Genomic DNA, 17,805 nt, shown 5'->3' with positions numbered 1-17,805 from the left:
CTCTACACTACCTTAATATTTTGTACATAAGTATTTTACTTTGATAATATTTATCAATTCAATCTACCTTATTATAACATCTATTACAGTATAACATGCATTTGGATGCTGTGAGGGCAAGATATGTGACAAAAAAAATTCAGGTTTCTATAACCAAGCCATGCTAAGCACTTCACAGTTATTACCTCATTTAATCCTCACAAAAAAAACGGTATTAGTGATATGAACTGTAGTTTAAAGATGAGGAAACACTGCCAGTTAGCTTAAGTAAATTGTCTGATTTTATACAGTATAAAACAAGGCTGATAAGTATATCTTTTTCTTTCTTTTTTTTTTTCCCCCATGCAAGAGATTTTATTAGCTGAAAGAGAAAATGGCTGCCCCCAGAGAGAGGGAACAGCAGCTCGTGGGTGAGGAAGCACATTTTTAAGGAGTAAGGGTAGGGTGTGTTCTGCATTGGTGATTAGATCTTAAGGGGTGGGTGACCATCTGGTCAGTGGTGATTGGATCTTAAGGGTGGGGGTCTTAGCGCACCAGAATTTGCCTTCATTCCCATCTTTTTCTTTTCTTAATTGGGCCTCTGGGGAACTGGACATAGAATCTCATTCTCTAGCTACTTCCTGCTGGAAGTGGGTGCAGATTCTGGGGTCAGCAAGGCCATTGCTGTAGAGTTGGGGAAGGGCGGGCATCCTGAGATGATTCATGATATCGTCTAGCTGGTTTCATTATTCTTCATGAGAAGGCCTTGATAGCCCTGGAGGAATAACAAATCAAAGGCCGGTGTTGGGCGAGAAGACGAGCAACCGGGGAAATGGGCGGTGAGCCTGTGGAGGAGGATCGGGCAATGAGGGTTCCCAGAGCAGCTTGGATTCCCGGAGGAAGAGCAAAGTCAATGGGAGAACCTCATCCGAAGTCACGGCATCAATGAAAGGGTATCTCGCCACAACCCTCCTTACCCCAGAACCACTCAGGAGACATGGGCCCACGCAAGAGATTTTATTATCTGAAAGAGAAAGTGGCAGCCCCCAGAGAGAGACAGCAGCCTGATAAGTATATCTTATTGCAGAGCCTGCACCATTTGCCTAACAGTGTGCTTGAAGTATTTAACAACTGGCTCTTGCCATCTTTGAGAAAAAAGGAAAACAAGAGGAAAAAACAATCCTCTTCTGTAAGATTTGCTCACCTTCATCATGCTCATATTTCAATACTACCAATTTCAAGATACCAGCAAGGGTGTCAATGCACATGGTTTTCAACAGAGATGCCCACAATTGGCTATTGTAAGCCAGTACAAACTAGCATCAGCATACAACTGTCCTTACCTCTTTGTTCTTTGTTTCTTATTCATATTTGTACTTTGCCTCCTCCTCAAGACTTGTACTGTGACTGGATTCAAATAGGTGCTCAAAAAAATCCTGTGAAGAAATTAATAAATCCAAGTTCACTTATAAATTAACTAGAATGTGGTTAATATACACACATCTTGGTTAAATAATTTCCTGGGTTTTGACATTTTTAACCTCTGAAAAGGGGTTGCTGAGAGTTTTAATCATTTAGTGTTATAAACATATAACATTTTAAAATAAAATAGAGCAGTATATATTCTAAGTGATTATTTTTAAAAATTGAGGACTTCTTCCCTTAGGTTCTGTGCATTCTGGCAAAATTAAGTGGAGACTTTCATAATTAATCAGATAGTTCAATAAATGCTCATTTAAAATATCCATATATTAGTCTAAACTTCCCTGTTCTCCCTCATCTTTCTTTATATTATGGAAATTTTGCCAATATATCCAAATACAGTAAATCCATCAAGTCTCTATACTACTTTCATCATAAGTAAAATGCTCTCCATAATGCCTGAATCATTTAAGTAAATCTAAATGTCTATAAAGAGTGAAGGGGTCATACAGACTATGCCCCCACTCCTAGGAACTAACAAATTTTTAACATCAATGTAATTCCTATACGTGTAAAAACATCTGAAATTATATAAAATTCTATTTAAACTTGTGACCCTTCATTATTACTTAATATTTTCCTTCTAGGGATTTCAATATTTAGTTTATCCAAAACTAAGCCAAAAATACTTTTCATTAAACTAAAAATGTCGATATATTTTTCCACTTCTCCACTCTCCTATATAAAATTCATTCTAACTTATGAATGTGTAAAAATATGTATTTCCTCTTGAAAAATTGGGTGATGAGTTTTGAGACATATTTGAAATGGAAAATGTTCAAGAAAGTGCTCTAAATGTAGAAGTTTTCAGTGTTAAACACTTTCGTGGTTAAAATTATTACCCTCTTTTAATGCTTTCGTCTTTAGTTCTTCATTTTCTGTTTCTGTTAATTCTGTCATTTTAAACTGCTATTTGATTCTTTAAGACACTCCTCAATTAGTATAAGACCCTGAAGTGTTAAAAAGTAAAAAAAGCAAGCTCAAAAATATACCTTAATCTTAAATAAATAACCTAGTAGCAAAAGAAAATTAGTTGCCTTTACTGAATTCTATGGCTTTAGCATGGCTGAGAACTAAGTCATGCTCTGTGGTATGAACAGAGCAATAACATATGAAAACAACCACAAGTAGAATGATGGACAAGATGACCTGGTGAATCCCCTCCTTGACTAAGTTGTAAGATCCCATGGAATGACACTATAATTACATGGAAGGTAATTGTCATATATTTGCCAAGAAATTACACGGTTGACAGTACTCCGAAAATTGTTCTGTGTTTCTAGTGCCAACAGCTATGTTAGCAGAAAATGAAATTAGAAACAACCACAGGAGGTGCTTTCTTCTCATTTAGAAAACTATTTCATTTAAGAAGTAAAATTTAATTTACAAGTAAATATTATAAAACTAAAAATAAAATGGAATGACTCAGAACTATGTTCCTAAGAGTTATTGTTATTTGGTATAGTGTTGGCTTTATGGAAAAAACAAAGTCATTTACTACATCTCAAGCTAATTACATATCCTATTTTTCACATGCCAATACTGTAAAAGCTGTCTTTCCCTGGTTATTCCTTACAAACAGATTAATATATCAAATTCCAAGAGGCCAAGATAGGAATAACTATATTTTTAAGAGCTTACAACTCTTTTCTGAAAAAAATATTAAATCCTTCTTTTATGAATTCTAAGAGTTAATACTGTAAGATAAGAATAGTGCCCAATTCAGAATTATGTTCAAGTTAGCAAATGAGTGATTGTATGTCTTCAGATTATTGCATCATAAATGAGGAACTCTTAGAAACCCAAATCACCAACTAAAACCAAGAAAGTTTACAAATGAACATTATGCTTAGAACTGCAGAAACTTAGTTGTCAAAAAACTCAAGTTTTAATTATACAAACTCTGTGTAAAGAAAGTGTACTTGAACTGATCTCTTACTAAATACATCCTTTCCCTTAATAAAGTTTAGTAGTACTCCAGAGTTTGGTCTACATGACAAAATTTAAAATTAAAAGAGATAGATTTAAATGTTTCCAAATTTAGTTATATATTTCCAAAATAGTTATATTACAAATATAACTTCCATAATAGTTATATAATTAAATAATACAAATTCCAAAATAGTTATATAATGAATTGCCTTCTCTAGCCACTGCATTTAATTAATATAATAGCTTGTCATATTACCTATGTTGGTACATATTTCCTTTGTTGGTTAAGCCAAAACATGTGGCAACCATGGAAGATATTTATTGTCAAATAAATTATTTCTTTCTCATTTTTTTACTTTTTTTCCTCATTTTTATTTACAGTGAAATGCTGAGGAAGTTAATTTTATTGCAGCAAGTAAGATTAAAATGCTCAGTTCTAGGAGGAAAAAAGAACAGTGCAACGTATTATTTATAGTAGCTAACATTTATTAAAGAAGCAGATATAAAGAATGTTATATGTAGAAAAATATACCTTCACATATATAAGATATTTTAAACTTACATAAGAACTTAGTAAGGCTGATTATCTCTAGGAAGGATTACTTAGTTGTTGGGAAATAGAGGTGAGGGAGAGACTTATATTCCATGAAATATCTTTTTTGCAACTTTTAATTTTTACCCTGTGTTGATGAATTATCTACTTGAAAATAACCTTAAGATAAAAAAGAAAGAAATCTGGCTTTCTCTACTTAATGAAAGAAATACAGGCACAAATGTAAGGCTCAAATTAGAAGACTGCAGTGCTATAAAATAGAAGGAAATAATTCCTTGGTTTAAAAGAAAAGTTTGCAATTCTCATTTTGCAGAACATAATGAAAAAAAGAAAACCTAAGTGTGCATAGGCAGTTTAAAAATGAGATCCTTTAAAGGAGAAAGTGTGCAAGTCCAAAGCCACATGAGACAAAGATGAAAATAGGACATAAATACAGGATGAGTAGCAAATGTATAATATATAACTTAAAAGGAGGAAAAAAGTTGATTTCAAGATGGCCATGTAGGAAGATCCTGAATTTCCACAAATACAAAAAATATACAATTGCTTATGGAATAATTTTCTCTGAAAAAGACAAGAAAATTGGAAAACAGCTTCCACAACAAAGGACAAAAAAGAGAGCACTGAAATGGATAAAAGAAGCAGAGACACCATCTCATCAAAAATCCCCACCCAGGCATGCATCCAGGTACAATGATGCACAATCAGGAGAGAGAGCAAAAATATTGAACTTTCCCCTGAGGATCAAAGGGTTTGTGCTCCACATCAGGCACCTCACCCCAAGATCCTGCACAAGAAAGACAAGCCCTTCAACACTGGACTTTGATATATGCCTTCACATATATAAAATACACCTTCACAAACATTTGAAAGTTACATAAGAAATTAGTAATGCTGATTATCTCTAGGAAGGTCACTTAGTTGTTGGGAAATAGAGGTGAGGGAGGCACAATGGGGACTATGTCCAGGAAACCCATAGAATTGCAGGGAATGGAAAACCCACTCTTAAAGGGTTACCTGGCAGACTCACACTGGGACAAAACACCAATTTGAAAAGTGCCTAGACTGCATGTGAAGGACATACACTAATCTTAAAGCACCACTAGAGAGGAAAACTGTTGGGGCTCTCTTTAAGGATGGAAACACTGGTAAGCACTATATTACTAAGGTTGGCACTGGCAGGCACCATTTTGGAACTATTCCCCTAACCTGCTAAAATGGGTCAACACACCCAGCCATCCCCACCTCCATCAAAACCACACACACATCACAGCTGGGCCTGAAGACAGCACAGAAAACCTGCAGACCAGTGCAACCATGTGATACAGCCAGGATGGACCCAAGCCTTGACTACCACCACATGACAACACAGCTGCACATAGCAGCTGGGCCAGATACAGTTCTGCCTCCTCCTGCATCACAGCACAGCCAGGTGGCTCAGCAAGTCCAGACACCAAGCTCTCCTCAGTGCAGATAAGTGTGACAGTCCACACAAAGGACACCCAAGCACCTAGTCTGGTGGTCAAAGAAGACTGTGTGTCTGGGCTCCACATGACACCTTCTATACAAGGCCACTCCTTCAAGACTGGGAGAGGTAGTTGATTTGCCTAATATAAGGAAATACACAAGAGAATCATGCAGAAAGAGCAGACAGAGGAATATGTTCAAAGCAAAATAATACAAAACATCAGAAAAAGACATTAAGGAAAAGGGATAAGCAATCTATCTGATGAAAAGTTCAAAGTAATAGTCATAAAGATGCTTATCATAATTGGTGGAAGAATGGATGAACATGAGATCCTCAATAGAGAGACAGAATATATAAGAAAGTCCCAAACAGAAGTTACAGAGCTGAAGAATACAATACCTGAACTGATATATATACTAGAGAAGCTCAACAGCAGACTGGTTGAAGATAAAGACTGGATCAGCAAGCTGGAAGATAAAACAATAGAATTCACTCAGACAGCAAAATAAAAGCAATTTTGAGACATCAAACAAAATAACATTCTCATTATATGGGTCCTAGAAAGAAAAGAGAGAAAAAAAAAAAGCAAGAAAAGCTTATGAAGAACTAATGGTTGAAAACTTCCCTAAACCAGGGAAGGAAACAGACATCCAGCTCCAGGAAGTCCAGAGAGTTCTCAATAAGATAAACCCAAGGAGAGTCACACTAAGATCCATTATAATTAAAATGGTAAAATTTAGAGATAGAGATTCTAACAATCACCAAGAGAAAAACAATTCATCACACACAACAGAAATCTTGTGATATATAAGGATACCAACAGATTTTCAGCAGAAATTTTCATGCACACAAATAGTGGTACACATATTCAAGATGCTGAAAGGAAAAAACTTGCAACGACGAATTGTCTATCTGGTAAGGTTATCATTTAGAGTTGAGGACATTAAGAGTTTTCCAGATAAGCAAAAGCAAAAAGAGTTCATCATCACTAAACCAGCCCTACAAGAAATATTTAAGGGAGTTTTTTAACCTGAAAAGAAATGGCACTAATTAATAAGAAGAAAACATACAAAAGTGAAAATATCACTGGAAAATGTAAATATACTGTAAAAGTAAAGTAAGTGGATCAATCACTTACAAAGAAAGTATGAAGGTTAAAAGAAAAAAGTACTAAAACTAACTAAAACTACAATAATTAGTTAAGAGATGTATAAAATAAAAAAAGTAAAATGTGACCTCGAAAATTCAAAACATGATGGGGGGGAAATGTAGTTTTAGAATGTCTACAAAATTAAACAGTTATCCACTCAAAACAGATGGTTATATACATAAAAAGCTGTATGTGAACCCCATGATAATCACAAAGCAAAATCAGTAAATACAAACAAAAAAGTGAGAAATAAATCTAAATATAACACTAAAAAAGCCAACAAACCAAAGAGAGAAAGATAATATGAAAAGAATAGAGAGGGACTATGAAAACAACCAGAAAATAATTACTAAAATGGCAATAAGTACATGCTTATCAATATACTTTAAATGTAAATGGACTAAACTCTCTAATCAAAAGACATAGAGTGGATGAATGGATTAAAAAACAAGACCCACTTATATGTTTCCTACAAGAAACTCACTTCAGAAGTAAGGACACAACAGACTGAAAGTGAAGGGATGGAGAAAGATATTCCATGGAAGTGGAAACAAAAAGGAAAGCTGGTTTAGCTATATGCATAGCAGACAAAACAGACTCTAAAACAATACCATAATAATAAACAAAGGAGGACAGTACATAATGTTAAAGGAGTCAGTCCAACAAGACATAAAATAAATATATGCACCCAACATAGGAGCACCAATATATATTAAGGCAAATATTAACAGACTTAAAGGGAGAAACTGACAATAATATAATGAAAGAAGAGGACTTTAACATTACACTTGTATCAATGGACAGATCATCTAAAATGAAAATTAATACGGAAACATTGAGTTTAAATGACACATTAGGCCAGATGGACTTAATAGATATAAATAAAACACATTCCATCCAAAAGCAAAAATATACACGTTCTTCTTAATTGCACATGCAACATTTTCCAGGATTGATGAAAAATTAGGTCTAAAACAAGTCTCAATAAATTCAAGAATATTGAAATCATATCAAGAATCTCCAACCACAATGGTATAAAATAAGAATTAATTATAAGAATAAAACTGGAAAAAACACAGAAGTGAAGAGATTAAACAACATGCTACTGAACAACCAAGAGATCATCAAAGAAATTAAGGATCAAAAAATAACTAGAGACAAAAGAAAACAGAAATACAACATACCAAAATCTTTAAGATTTAGCAAAGTGATTCTGAGAAGAAAGATCATAGCAATACAGGGCTACCTCAAAAAATGAGTTCTCAAGTAATCTAACTTTACACCTACAGAAGCTAGAAAAAGAACAAACAAAGCCCAAAAACAAAAGAAGGAAGAAATTAAAAAAGAATAAAGAATAGAAAGGAAACAAATGAGAGAATTAAAAAAAAAACAGAAAAAATCAATGAAACTCAGAAGGCTCTTTGAAAAAACAAAGAAATTGACAAACCATTAGCTAGATAAACCAAGGGAAAAAGAGAGAGGCCTCTAATGAAATCAGAAATGAAATAGAAGTAACAACTGACACCTCAGAAATACAAAGGATCATAAGACACTACTATGAACAATTATAGGTCAACCAATTAGACAACTTAGAAAAAATGAATAAATTCTTAGAAACATATAATCTTCCAAGGCTGAGTATTGAAGAAATAGAAAATCTAAATAGAATGATTGCTAGTAAGGAGATTGAATCAGTAATCAAAAACCTCCAAACAAACAAAATCCCAGAAGCGGTTGGCTTCACTGGTAAATTCTACTAAACATTCAAAGGTTGAATACCTATCCTTCTCAGACTCTATCCCCAAAAAATAGAAAAGGGAACACTTCCAATCTGATTTTATGAGCCCAGCATCTCCCTGATACCAAAATCAAACAGATGTAACACAAAAAAAGAAAATTACAGGCCAATATCAGTGATAAACCTTGATGAAAAACTCTCAACAAAATATTAGCAAACTGAATTCAATGATAACTTAAAAGGATAAAGTACCGTGATCAAGGGAGATTTATACCAGGGATGAAAGAATGGTTCAACATCTGCAAATCAGTCAATATGAAATATCACATTAACAAAACAAAGGAAAAATCATATGATCATTGCAATGTATGTGGACAATATATCTGACAAAATTCAATATCCATTTATGATAAAAACTCAATGAGACTGGTATAAAAAGAATATACCTAAACATAATTAGAGCCATGTGTAACAAAACAACTGTTAACACCATACTTAATGGTGAAAAGCTGAAAGCTTTTTGTCTAAGATCAGGAATAAGACAAGAATACCCATTCTTGCCACTTTTATCCATCATCATATGGGCAGTTCTGCCCAGAGAAATTAAGCAAGAAAAATAAATAAAACCATCTATATTGAAAAAGAAGAAGTAAAATTGTCATTATTTGCAGATGATATGATAATAAATATAGAAAACCCAAGAGACTCCAGTAAAAATGTTGAACTAATAAAGAATTTCAGAATACAAAATGAACATACAGAAACCTATGGAATTTCTATACACTAATAACAAATTATTAGAAAGGGATATTAAGAAAACACCATTTACAATTTCATCAAAAAAATACATAGGAATAAATCTTAAAAAGAAGAGGAAGACCTATACTTTGAAAACTATGAAATGATGAAAATTTTGAAATGACACAAATAAATGGAAAAATATACCATGCTCATGAAAAGAAAGAATTAATTTTGTTAAAATGTCTATACTAAAAAAGGATTAAAGATGGCAGCATGAGAGGAGAGACAGAGGATTTCTCCTAAAACTGGATCCAATTAGAAAATATAGTCAGCGCAACTAATCCTGAGAGAGCAACAGGAAAGAGGATGGCACCAGACTGCATACAACTGGAGAAAAGAGCAGACCTCACAAAATGGGGTAACATACCAGAGCTGTGGCTCGGCAGGACACGAGCCCTTCCCCCACTCCAGCTCACCGGTGGGAGGAAGAGAAACTGAGCACGGAGAGAGTGGAAGGTTTGGGACTGCTGAATACCTAGCTCTGGAGATCTGTGCTGGGAGCACAAACATACATTTCATGGTGCTTTCATTATACTCTTGTGATTACGGGGTTGGAAAGCTGGGACAGGTGGAGTTACTGGGGAGACTGGGATTCTGGCTGCTTGTGGAAAGCATGGATCCATATCCAGCTGCTCTGGGACAAAAGCTTATACCTGTGTGCTCCGCCCACTGGTTCAGGTAGTGGAGACAGGCACAGCAGTCAGGAAGGGGGAAACAGCTCTTTCCTCCACTCAGGCACCAATACCGCTCCCCTGCGAAACCCAACATTGCTTCAGGGGATGAACAGTTCCAGAGTAGAGCTTGTGGACACTAGAGGGCGCCATATACAAATATGAAACACCAAAGGAACCTGGTCGAGAGTAAAATTATTAATAAAACTCCCAAGAAAGATTTAAATGATATGGACCTCATGACACTTCCTGAAAGGGAGTTCAAAATAAAAATCAACAACATGCTAATGGAGGTATGAAAAAACATCCAAGAACTCAGGAATGAATTCAGGTTGGAGATCCAATTGTTGAAGAGCATGGTGGAGGGTATTAAAAGCAGGTTGGATATGGTGGAGGGGACAATAAATGAAATAGAAATTAGAGAAGAGGAATACAAAGAAGCTGAGTCACAGAGAGAAAAAAGGATCTCTAAGAATGAAAGAATATTGAGAGAACTGTGTGACCAATCCAAACAGAACAATATTCACATTATAGGGATACCAGAAGAAGAAGAGAGAGAGAAAGGAATAGAAGTGTCTTTGAGGAGGTAATTGCTGAAAACTTCCCAATCTGGGGAAGGAGATAGTCTCTCAGGACATGGAGATCCACAGATCTCCCAACACAAGGGACCCAAGGAAGACAACAGCAAGACACATAATAATTAAAATGGAAAAGATCAAGGGTAAGGACAGACTGTTAAAATCAGCCAGAGACAGAAATAAAATCACATACAAAGGAAGGCCCATCAGGCTAACATCAGAATTCTCAGCAGAAACCTTACAGGCCAGAAGGGAGAGGCATGATGTATTTAATGCCATGAAGCAGAAGTTCCTGGAACCAAGATTACTTTATCTGGCAAACTTATCATTTAAATTTCAAGGAGGGATTAAACAATTTCCAGATAAGCAAAAGCTGAGATAATTTACCTAACACAAACCATCTCTACAGTCTATTTTGGAGGGACTGCTATAGATGGATGTGTTCTTAAGGTTGAATAGCTGTCACCAGAGGTAATAAAACCACAGTAAAGAAAGTAGAACAGCTAATTATGAACCAAATGCAAAATTAAATTAACTATCCCCAAAGTCAATTAAGGGATAGACAAAAGTACAGAATTTGATACACAACATATAAAGAATGGAGGAGTAAGAAAAAGGAGGAGAAACAGAAAAGAACCTTTAGATTGTGTTTGTAACAGCATACTAAGTGAGTTAAGTTAGACTCATAGATAGGAAGGAAATTAACCTTGAACCTTTGGTATCCACAAATATAAGCCTATAATGGGAATAAGTACATACCTATCGATAATCACCCTAAATGCAAATGGAGTGAATGCACCAATCAAAAGACATAGAGTCACTGAATGGATAAAAAATCAAGACCCATCTATATGCTGCCTACAAGAGACTCACCTCAAACCCAAAGACATGCACAGACTAAAAGCAAGGGATGGAAAAAGATATTTCATGCAAACAACAGGGAGAAAAGAGCAGGTGTTGCAGTACTAATATCAGACAAAATAGACTTCAAAACAAACAAAGTAATAAGAGAAAATGAAGGACATTACATAATGATAAAGGGGTCAGTCCAACAAGAGGATATAACCATTATAAATATATATGCACCAAACACAGGAGCAACAACATATATGAAACAAATACTAACAGAAATAAAGGAGGAAATAGAATGCAAAGCATTCATTTTAGGAGACTTTCAACACACCATTCACTCCACCAGACAGAAAATAAGAAAGGACACTGAGGCACTGAACAACACACTAGAACAGATGGACCTAATAGACATCTATAGAATTCTACATCCAAAAGCAACAGGATACATATTCTTCTAAAGTGCACATGGAACATTCTCCAGAATAGACCACATAATAGGCCAGAAAAAGAGCCTCAGTAAATTCCAAAAGATTGAAATCCTACCAAACAAACTTGGCAGACCACAAAGGTATAAAACTAGAAATAAATTGTACAAAGAAAGCAAAAAGGCTCACAAACACATGGAGGCTTAACAACACGCTTCTAAATAGACAATGGATCAACAACCAAATTAAAATGGAGGTACAGCAATATATGGAAATAAATGACAACAACAACACAAAGCCCCAACTTCTGTGGGACGCAGCAAAAGCAGTCTTAAGAGGAAAGTATATAGCAATCCAGGCATAATTAAAGAAGGAAGAACAAACCCAAATGAATAGTCTAATGTCACAATTATCAAAATTGGAAAAAGAAGAACAAATGAGGCCTAAAATCAGCAGAAGGAGGGACATAAAGATCAGAGAATAAATAAACAAAATTGAGAAGAATAAAACAATAGAAAAAAATCAATGAAACCAAGAGCTGGTTCTTTGAGAAAATAAACAAAATAGATAAGCCTCTAGCCAGACTTACTAAGAGAAAAAGAGAATCAACACACATCAACAGAATCAGAAATGAGAAAGGAAACATAACGACAGACCCGACAGAAATACAAAGAATTATTAGAGAATACTATGAAAACCTATATGCTAACAAGCTGGAAAACCTAGAAGAAATGGACAACTTCCTAGAAAAATACAACCTTCCAAAACTGACCAAGGAAGAAACACAAAATCTAAACAAACCAATTACCAGCAAAGAAATTGAAGTGGTAATCAAAAAAATACCCAAGAAAAAAAACCCGGGCCAGATGGATTTACCTCGGAATTTTATCAGACATACAGAGAAGACATAATACCCATTCTCCTTAAAGTTTCCAAAAAATAGAAGAGGAGGGAATACTCTCAAACACATTCTATGAAGCCAACATCACCCTAATACCAAAATCAGGCAAGGACCCCACCAAAATAAGAAAATTACAGACCAATATCCCTGATGAATATAGATGCAAAATTACTCAATAAAATATTAGCAAACTGAATTCAAAAATTTATCAAAAGGATAATACACCACAACCAAGCGGGATTCATCCCAGGGATGCAAGGAAGGTACAACATTTGAAAATCCATCAACATCATCTACCACATAAACAAAAAGAAAGACAAAAACCACATGATCATCTCCATAGATGCTGAAAAAGCATTCAACAAAATTCAACATCCATTCATGATAAAAACTCTCAACAAAATGGGTATAGAGGGCAAGTACCTCAACGTAAAAAGGGCCATATACGATAAACCCACAGCCAACATCATAGTGAACAGCAAGAAGCTGAAAGCTTTTCCTCTGAGATCGTGAACAAGACAGGGATACCCACTCTCCCCACTGTTATTTAACATAGTACTGGAGGTCCTAGCCACAGCAATTAGACAAAACAAAGAAATACAAGGAATCCAGATTGGTAAAGAAGAAGTCAAACTGTCACTATTTGCAGATGACATGATATTGTACATAAAAAACCAAAAGACTCCACTCCAAAACTACTAGAACTGATATCGGAATACAGCAAAGTTGCAGGATACAAAATGAACACACAGAAATCTGTGGCTTTCCTATACACTAACAATGAGCCAATAGAAAGAGAAATCAGGAAAACAATTCCATTCACAATTGCATCAAAAAGAATAAAATACCTAGGAATAAACCTAACCAAAGAAGTGAAAGACCTATACCCTGAAAGCTATAAGACACTCTTAAGAGAAATTAAAGAGGACACTAACAAATGGAAACTCATCCCATGCTCGTGGCTAGGAAGAATTAATATTGTCAAAATGGCCATCCTGCCCAAAGCAATATACAGATTGGATGCAATCCCTATCAAATTACCAACAACATTCTTCAACGAACTGGAACAAATAGTTCAAAAATTCATGTGGAAACACCAAAATCCCCGAATAGCCAAAGCAATCCTGAGAAGGAAGAATAAAGTGGGGGGAATCTCACTCCCCAACTTCAAGCTCTACTACAAAGTCACAGTAATCAAGACAATTTGGTACTGGCACAAGAACAGAGCCACAGACCAGTGGAACAGATTAGAGACTCCAGGAATTAACCCAAACATATATGGTCAATTAATATACGATAAAGGAGCTATGGACATGCAATGGAGAAATGACAGTCTCTTCAACAGATGGTGCTGGCAAAACTGGACAGCTACATGTAAGAGAATGAAACTGGATCACTGTCTAACCCCATACACAAAAGTAAATTCAAAATGGATCAAAGACCTGAATGTAAGTCATGAAACCATAAAACTCTTAGGTAAAAACATAGGCAAAAATCTCTTGGACATAAACATGAGTGACTTCTTCATGAACAAATCTCCCAGGCAAGGGAAACAAAAGCAAAAATGAACAAGCGGGACTATATCAAGCTGAAAAGCTTCTGTACAGCAAAGGGCACCAATAAAACAAAAAGGTACCCTACAGTATGGGAGAATATATTCATAAATGACAGATCCGATAAAGGCTTGACATCCAAAATATATAAAGGCTCACGCATCTCAACAAACAAAAAGCAAATAATCCAATAAAAAAATGGGCAGAGGAGCTGAATAGACAGTTCTCCAAAGAAGTAATTCAGATGGCCAACAGACACATGAAAAGATGCTCCACATTGCTAGTTATCAGAGAAATGCAAATTAAAACTACAATGAGATATCACCTCACACCAATAAGGATTGCCACCATCCAACAGACAAACAACAACAAATGTTGGTGAGGTTGTGGAGAAAGGGGAACCCTCCTATACTGCTGGTGGGAATGCAAATTAGTTCAACCATTGTGGAAAGCAGTATGGAGGTTCCTCAAAAAGCTCAAAATAGAAATACCATTTGACCCAGTAATTCCACTTCTAGGAATTTACCCTAAGAATGCAGCAGCCCAGTTTGAAAAACACAGATGCACCCCTCTGTTTATCACAGCACTACTTACAATAGCCAAGAAATGGAAGCAACCTAAGTGTCCATCAGTAGATGAATAGATAAAGAAGATGTGGTACATATGCACAATGGAATATTATTCAGCCATAAGAAGAAAGCAAATCCTACCATTTGCAACAACATGGATGGAGCTAGAGGGTATTATGCTCAGTGAAATAAGCCAGGCAGAGAAAGACAAGTATCAAATGACTTCACTCATATGTGGAGTATAAGAACAAAGAAAAACTGAAGGAAAAAAACAGCAGCATTATCACAGAACCCAAGAATGGACTAACAGTTACCAAAGGGAAAGAGACTGGGGAGGACGGGTGGGAAATGAAGGATAAGGGTGGGGAAAAAGAAAGGGGGCCTTACGATTAGCATGTATAATCTGGGGGGGGGGCATAGTGAGGGATGTACAACACAGAGAAGACAAGTAATGATTCTACAGCATCTTACTAGGCTGATGGACAGTGACTGGGATTTGTGAGGGGGACTTGGTGAAGGGGGGATTCGAGTAAACATAATGTTCTTCATGTAATACTAGCCTGCCAGCATCGCCAAACACAGACCCACTCACACACATTCCATTCTTCTATTTGACTTTCAGGGACATCAACTGGTTCCAAACAGTCTTGATTTTACCAACTGTCCTCACAGAGGTGGGCCCTCAGTGGCCAGATTTTACATGACACAATATATTTCCAACAAGCCTGTTTAAAACATGATCAATCTGATTATTTTGCCAAGAAATGTCATATTCCAAAAGCCTGGATATACTTCTGCCCTTGGTTTTTGTGAAATTATCGTGTATAAGGCCTTTGAGTCACTCTAGACCAGTCTCAACTGAGATTTCATGAGAAAATTAAGCACTAATCAATGCACTAAGGCCTCCATTTCTATGTATGAACTTCTTTCTCCCAAGCATCCAGAATGGAATTTGACATGTATTATCCTTGGAAGGACTGGAAAAATAGTCATGCAGATCATCGGCTTATAATTCTGAAGAAAAAATCCCATTGAGGCTGTTACATTAAAGAAGCATAGTTCTCAGATCAAAGAGTAAATTCAAAATAATCCAGTTATCTATTTCATGTTCTCATATACTTCACAAGGGAATATAGAGGCCACAATACTTCTTTGAAACCATGCTATCTTCTCCCATTGCTTTCTGTTTCACCCCATAGTTGCTTCACTTATTTTTAATCTCAAAAATATTCTGAAAAATTTTCCTTCCTCTCCACCCATTTTCTTCTGTCTGCCAAGCCAGAAGTAGCTAGTGGGATGCTTCTTCAACTACAGTGCTGTAGTTTAAAGATTGCCAAACAAACAAACAATTAGTATTCCCAAATGAATAGTCTGCAGAGATTGTGGTAATTCTATTACTCTAAATTATTCATGAGAATTTGCTAGTATGTTTTGTTCTTTCCATATCTATTTCTCCCTCTTAATTTTAGTCTTATAACTCCTGAAACATAAATATAATTTATTTTGCTCACCTTAAATAAACTTCATTTTTGTTACTGAGAACAAAAAGGTTCTAACCAAAACACTCTATATACCTACTGAAAGTTTTGCCTTAAAAAGAAAATATTCATATATTTGCAGTGCAATTTAAGGTACTTTGTATACATTAATAAAGCTAAATGAACTTTCACAATTAAGTTAATATGGTTTATGTGAAGAAATGACAAACATTTTTATAATTTACTGTGGGTTTAGTCATTCCAAATTAATACTTTACATACATTAATAAAGCCTTGAGTTTAACTTATTGTTATGAGATTAGTATATCCTGATTATTGCTTTTTTTTCTGTCTTTTATCTCTAAGAAAAATTACTTTACAATCCATCCATATTGTTTCATATAATAGCTCCTTTCTCTTCATCACTGAGTAGGATTGTATATATAAATCAATTTGTTAATGCATCTATTGAAGGACATCTGAGGTTTCACATTTTTTAGTTATTTAAAAATAAGCTGCTAGAGAGGAAAAAATATGGCAGCATGAGAACTAAGGCAGAAACCTACTCCCAAAACCACATATAACATGAAAATACAGCAAATATAACTAATCCTGAAAGAGCAATCCGAAGACTACAACAGACTGTCTATAACTGGTGTAAAGAAAAGACCTCACAGAGAAGGATAAAGTATCAAATCTGTGATCCAGAGGAACCCAAGCCTTCCCCACACCCCAGTTCAAAGGCGAGAGGAAGAAAAACAGAGCAGGGAAGGAGTAGAGGTCCAGGACTGCTAAACAGACATCCCTGGAAATCTGATCCAGGAGCACAAACCCACATTACATGGTGCTCTGGAGAGTAAAGGGGATAGAAAGCAAAGACAGGCAGAATACTCAGAGAGACTGAGATTTCAGCTGCTTGGGGAAAACAGATACCCAAAAATGGCTGCTCTGTGACAAAAGAAAGGTAAGCACTTTGAAAGACTTCCAAAAGCAAAAGGGTTGCTAAAGGGACAAGGCACAGAGCTTTCTGCTCAGGAGAAAGGACAGGTAGACAAAATCACCATAGCACACTCAGCCCAGCAGATGGGGAACTTTCAAGAGCTCCAGACTCTCCATTCCCCTACTGGGAAAGCAGTGCTGAGACCCCCCACTGTGATACACAGCCTGCTGCTCCTTCCTCTCAGCAGGCACTGATTGGCACACCTGCTGCCCCACAGAGCTATAGCAAAATATTCAGGATTCAGGGAAGACTTCAAGAAAGAGATAGGAAGTTTGAAAAATACAGTATCTGAAATGAGATATACAGTGGAGGGATTTAAAAGCAGATTAGTTGAGGTAGAAGAGATGGTAAATGAACTACAAATAAGAGAACATGAAAACAAAGAAGCTGAGGCACAGAAAGAAAAAAGGATCTCTAGGAATGAAATAAAAAGAGAACTGTGTGATAAATCCTAACAGAACAATATTTGCATTATAGGGGTACCAGAAGAAGAAGAGAGAGAAAAAGGGATAGAAAGTGTTTTTGAGGAGGTAATTGATGAAAACTTCCCCAATCTGGGGAAGGAGATAGTCTCTCAGGCCATGGAGATCCACAGATCTCCCAAAACAAGGGACCCAAGGAAGACAATACCAAGACATATAGTAATTAAAATGACAAATATCAAGGACAAGGACA

The sequence above is a fragment of the Manis pentadactyla genome, chromosome 11 (assembly GCF_030020395.1).
Source record: "Manis pentadactyla isolate mManPen7 chromosome 11, mManPen7.hap1, whole genome shotgun sequence".
NCBI lineage: Eukaryota > Metazoa > Chordata > Mammalia > Pholidota > Manidae > Manis > Manis pentadactyla.
Note: the sequence above shows the minus strand (reverse complement) of the source record.